Source organism: Phragmites australis, chromosome 1, assembly GCF_958298935.1.
Source record: "Phragmites australis chromosome 1, lpPhrAust1.1, whole genome shotgun sequence".
NCBI classification, from domain to species: Eukaryota; Viridiplantae; Streptophyta; class Magnoliopsida; order Poales; family Poaceae; genus Phragmites; species Phragmites australis.
Window position 1 is genome coordinate 5,398,690 of NC_084921.1, and position 6,000 is coordinate 5,404,689.

The 6,000-nt window shown below is 47.2% G+C and overlaps 1 long non-coding RNA gene across 2 annotated transcripts; it reads left to right on the forward strand.

Annotated features, from left to right (window-relative positions):
* The first annotated feature begins 4,223 nt into the window (after positions 1-4,223).
* LOC133887594 (uncharacterized) lies at positions 4,224-5,583 on the forward strand. Of its 2 annotated transcripts, XR_009903627.1 has the most exons (4): positions 4,224-4,348; positions 4,459-4,621; positions 4,758-4,958; positions 5,420-5,583. It is a non-coding gene; the product is annotated as an uncharacterized LOC133887594 (long non-coding RNA). The 2 variants fall into 2 exon arrangements; XR_009903636.1 differs by having other exon boundaries at positions 4,224-4,621.
* Positions 5,584-6,000: the final 417 nt, after the last annotated feature.

Sequence of the window (6,000 nt, forward strand, 5' to 3'; positions counted from 1 at the left end):
CATGGGCCCATCAGTCGCCACCGCCGCGCCCTGCCCAACCTGGGGCTGCCCCAAGTACCGCTTCCCCTACCTCTGCCCCTGCTCAAAGACCGTCGACCCGGCTCCAGACCCCTGGATCCTCCCGCACTCTTGTGGCGACGTCTGCGGTCACCGCCTCAATGCAAATCCCGACTCTGGCTGTGAGCACACCTACCTCCTGCTGTGCCACCAGGGCCATGCCCACCATCCCCGGCTGTTGTCCCTAACGCACGGTGCTTTTGTGGGGCGCACCGGGAGCCCCGTCGCTGCGCGCATCAGCGTGGTGGGATGTCGTGAGCAAAGTTTTTAAGCAGCAGGATCCTAGTTAGGATGTTTTTCTGCCGAGCAGGATCGGATATAGGATAACAATCTTATAAGTTTTTTACTTTTAAAGTTTAATTTATTTTCTATGTTAAAAATATATTTAACAAGTATGAAACATCGTTAAATCTATACTCCCAAGATACAACTAATAAAATATGTTACATTAAACTAATAAAACTTAATTATATATAGATCTTAGCGATTACGTGGGATCCTACAGAACTCTCCTATAAGATCTAGGATTAGGAGTCTATGTAGTATCTTAACGATTTTGTAGAATTATATAGAACTCTCATATATGATGATGATACAAGATATATGGTAAGATCAATATCGTTTTGATTTTATAGTATTGTAAGGTTCTAAGATCCGTATCAGGATTCTGACAACCGTGTGAGAGGGGTGCCATGGGGGAAGTGTGAGGAATGCCCGCTCCGAGGTCGGCCGTCGGCGCACTTGCCCGTGTGGAAAGAAAGATGGATTGTGATGCGGCGGCTGCCACATGGGGATCGACTTGCGAGGAGGTGCTTGGGTGCGGGCGACACAGGTGCCCTGAGGGGTGCCATCGTGGTCCTTGTGATGAGACTTGCCGGCTTGTGATTACAAAGTCCTGCCGTTGTTCGGTGCTACAGTAAGGAGAGGCGAAAAAAGAGGGCGACTTCTCCTTCGGCGGCGATCCGGCCGATTCCTCCTCCCCGGCGTCATCTCCGGCGCCGGGAGGGGAGGGAATCGGCCCGGTCTCGGCCGATCTGTATATAGGTACTAGGTTTTACTACTACCTCTAAGTTTTACCGGTGGCGTTGGTGATGATGGCTTCGTCCGGCTTCCGGGAGGGCCAGGCATCTACGACTCCACGACGGCTTTTGCTCCTCCAGCGGATCTCCGGCGATGGCGTCTGTGAAGGCGCTCTACCGGGCGACCCTTCTGGGAGGTCCGTTTTCCTCAATCTCATGCGGTGGGGTTGGTCACCACCTCACCGGAGATGAAGACGAAGCACTCAGACCGGTGCTAAGAAACCACACCCAAGGTGTTCGACGAGACCTCCAAACATTGGTATATCGCAAAACGTCTCCCTTCTGGCGCACATCGGCCGTCGTCGTCGAAACCGTAGGCAGGCAGGAAACCGGCGCCGCCGAAATCGATAGCCCAGATAACAAATCCCAACCAGGGGAAATCGAATCCAACCAGCCCTTCCGCATAAAGGCTGAGGAAGTTAACCTGCAGAGCTTGTCTTCAGAAGTCCACGCCGGAGCCGTCGCAATCACCGGAGACGAAGCAAAGAGGGCAAGAGTCCCAGCCGGATACACGCCGCCGTGTCTGATCTGCTTCGATCCCATTCGCCCTTCGGACCCAGTCTGGTCCCGCTCCTCCTCCTGCTTTGCCATCATCCACCTCCCCTGCATCCAGTCATGGGCCCATCAGTCGCCACCGCCGCGCCCTGCCCAACCTGGGGCTGCCCCAAGTACCGCTTCCCCTACCTCTGCCCCTGCTCAAAGACCGTCGACCCGGCTCCAGACCCCTGGATCCTCCCGCACTCTTGTGGCGACGTCTGCGGTCACCGCCTCAATGCAAATCCCGACTCTGGCTGTGAGCACACCTACCTCCTGCTGTGCCACCAGGGCCATGCCCACCATCCCCGGCTGTTGTCCCTAACGCACGGTGCTTTTGTGGGGCGCACCGGGAGCCCCGTCGCTGCGCGCATCAGCGTGGTGGGATGTCGTGAGCAAAGTTTTTAAGCAGCAGGATCCTAGTTAGGATGTTTTTCTGCCGAGCAGGATCGGATATAGGATAACAATCTTATAAGTTTTTTACTTTTAAAGTTTAATTTATTTTCTATGTTAAAAATATATTTAACAAGTATGAAACATCGTTAAATCTATACTCCCAAGATACAACTAATAAAATATGTTACATTAAACTAATAAAACTTAATTATATATAGATCTTAGCGATTACGTGGGATCCTACAGAACTCTCCTATAAGATCTAGGATTAGGAGTCTATGTAGTATCTTAACGATTTTGTAGAATTATATAGAACTCTCATATATGATGATGATACAAGATATATGGTAAGATCAATATCGTTTTGATTTTATAGTATTGTAAGGTTCTAAGATCCGTATCAGGATTCTGACAACCGTGTGAGAGGGGTGCCATGGGGGAAGTGTGAGGAATGCCCGCTCCGAGGTCGGCCGTCGGCGCACTTGCCCGTGTGGAAAGAAAGATGGATTGTGATGCGGCGGCTGCCACATGGGGATCGACTTGCGAGGAGGTGCTTGGGTGCGGGCGACACAGGTGCCCTGAGGGGTGCCATCGTGGTCCTTGTGATGAGACTTGCCGGCTTGTGATTACAAAGTCCTGCCGTTGTTCGGTGCTACAGTAAGGAGAGGCGAAAAAAGAGGGCGACTTCTCCTTCGGCGGCGATCCGGCCGATTCCTCCTCCCCGGCGTCATCTCCGGCGCCGGGAGGGGAGGGAATCGGCCCGGTCTCGGCCGATCTGTATATAGGTACTAGGTTTTACTACTACCTCTAAGTTTTACCGGTGGCGTTGGTGATGATGGCTTCGTCCGGCTTCCGGGAGGGCCAGGCATCTACGACTCCACGACGGCTTTTGCTCCTCCAGCGGATCTCCGGCGATGGCGTCTGTGAAGGCGCTCTACCGGGCGACCCTTCTGGGAGGTCCGTTTTCCTCAATCTCATGCGGTGGGGTTGGTGGATATGCTTCCCCCTTTTGGGTGGACTTTATTCCGCGTCGGTGGATTTCGGTCTGACGGCGGCGGATTCCGTCTTCTTCTCTAGTGACGAAGCTGCCGATGGTTGTTTAGTGGTCTCTATGCGCGTCGATGGTGAGCTCGGCGTGCTGTCTTTTGCGGCGTTTCCAAGGGTTGGAGCTTCTTCACCGGCTTGGAAGGAGATTTCTTTCCTCACCCTCGGCGTTTGTTTCTCTCGGTTCCTGGTATGGCAGCGGGGGAAGCACGGGTCGGAGGTGGAGAAGATGAACAGGAGGCCCTGTGCTGCTTTCCTTTGTAATTTCCAGTTCTTGCAGGGGCCTCTTTGTAACAGCTGGGTTGTAATATCCTTTTAATATCAATATAAATCCAGCCCTTCCGCCAAAAAAAAAAAGTCCTGCCGTTGTGGGGGTCTGAAGGAGGTACATATCTTATACAACATTTTTCTGATGAATCAAACCATGTAAGCAGATGAATTGAATAAACAGATTCCTTGGTTGTCTAAAACGCAACAATCAATTAGTGACAGTTAAGGATAGTTCTTAGAATGCCGATGTCAAGTAATTGTTAGATGTAATGACTAAGTTCCGGAACTTTGTAGATAATTTACATACAATTCTTTTTAGCTCAATGGACCTACATTGGACGTTTAGAGGCCTCTGTGCTTCAAATTGCTTTGGGTAATTGATTTTTTGACCCTTCTATGCAAACAACCTAACAGAGTAACAGTAAGTAGCGATTTCTCATTTTCCATTCTCCTCGATTCGGAGGAGTATTAACTATGTGCCATCCTTTCTCTTAATATTGAATGCCATAGCGTGTTAGGTATACTTATATGCTATTAATTAGTAGGATGCAAATTCTTAAGTTTTCTTGAGAAATGTCAGCGTTCGCGAAACTGTGGCTGCCATGCTTGTAAACGACGTTGCTGTGCTGGGGATTGCCCACCCTGCTCAGAGGTACATCTTTTTTTTGGCCATGATACTACATGCCTATCAAGAACTAAAAGAAATATATATCTGTTTATAGATTTGTGATAGGAAGCTCAGATGTGGCAACCATAAATGCCTTTCGCTTTGCCACAGGTATTTTCTGAACTCTGCACTTCGAATCAAAGATATATTGTAATGATAGTAGGTTCGGTTGCTTTTGCTGTTACAAACGGATTAACAGAATTTACATGATATTTAATTTCTACCTGTAGCCCCACAAATGCCACTATGGATGTCCACCTTGCAAACTGACCTGCGGAGAAGAACTTTCTTGTGGCCACAGGTGTAAAGAAAGCTCTGTGTTTCAACTTTACTGAATGTGCCATTGATTCAATGTAAAGAAATGAATACTACTTTCTCTGATGTCTTAACAATCTTTCACACACTAACCAGGTGTCATGGCCCTATTTCTCCTCCAAACCCTGAGTTCACACTGAAACCAACAAAAAAGAAAATTATAAAGCACATAGAATGCATGCCTGGAACACCGTGCCCACCATGCAAAGAGGTTGTTTTGGTGGCATGCCAGGGACAGCATCTTAGCCAAGAACGTGCTGTAAGTGTTCAGTGACATTGTAATCCTTTGGTCGATTTATTATCCCCTCGCCTCTCCCTCTGGTGTGTGGTGCACGCGAGCGCCTGTTTGCAAACCAACTTACAGAAAACATACAATTCATTTCCTTTTCTTGCAGATGCTTTGTTCCAATTGGAGGCCGTTTCCCTGTCAAAATTTATGTCGGAATCCTCTCCTTTGTGGCAACCATTACTGCACAAATCCTTGCCATGTGTTAGAGGTCCCATTGAATCAGCCTGAAGGAGATACTATAGTATCTATCAGTAGAAAGAACAAACTTGCTGAGCCATGTGAAGAATGTGATCTTCCTTGTCAAAGGGTCAGTTTTTCTTTCTCTTTTCCTTTGCAAAAACTTCAGTTTAGTTCTTTTTATAAAGTTTAATGCGACGATGCTACCATGGTTTCATATACTTCGATTAAGCTCGGTGCAGGATATTTACTAGTATGTTTGGTTCAGGTTAGGGAGCCTCCTTGTTCACATCCTTGCCCTTTGCCCTGCCATCTGAGCGATTGTCCACCTTGCAAATTCCTTGTTAAAAGACCATATATGCCACTGTGGTGCTATGGTACATGCTGTTGAGTGTGTGTATTTTAACAACTTAAATGGTAAGGAACAGCTTAAAGCAAAGTCATGTGGTGGCCCATGTCATAGGTCAGTTACCAAATCTTTTCTTGGCTCCTAACTGTCTCTGTTCTGAATGTTGGTGAACTTCTCTACTGTTGCTCCTTCCATAACTGGGTTTATATTGTATCAAGTATTTGAGCATGTTCTTTGAACAGGAAATTACCAAATTGCCCCCATATGTGCTGGAAGTATGTCACCCTGGTACATGCCCTTCGGTTGATCAGTGCATGAAGAAGATATGGTCTGAGGCTCTCAACATATTTATATTCACATTTGTTTAGCGTGGAATAACTTGAAGTAACGTGCAAGCGGTAACCAACTAGCCATCATTGCTTGATATGTGGTACTACAATGTTCATCTGCTGGAACTGGAGTACCTTGAGAAGTTTTTGGATATATTTTGCTTAGTAGAAGGTTCAGTTCCAATTTAAATATGTAGTTAAATTATATTTTGTTAAGTCATATTTATTCCACTACCTGTATCATGTATCTATCAAGGTCAATGTCCGTTGTTCGTGCAACACTCTGAAACAAGAGTGGATATGTCAAGGTGTCCTCTCCTCAAGGAATATCGTAAGTCTGGTCGTGATCCAAAAGAAGTACCAAAAAGTCAGTTTGGAGTTGGCTTACTTGCATGTGGTGGAAACTGTATGAAAAAATGTCAAGGTGCCAGTTTCAGAGTTGCATTTCCGGAAAAATCAGGAGAACAAGGTACAATATATTTCCATCGTAGCAT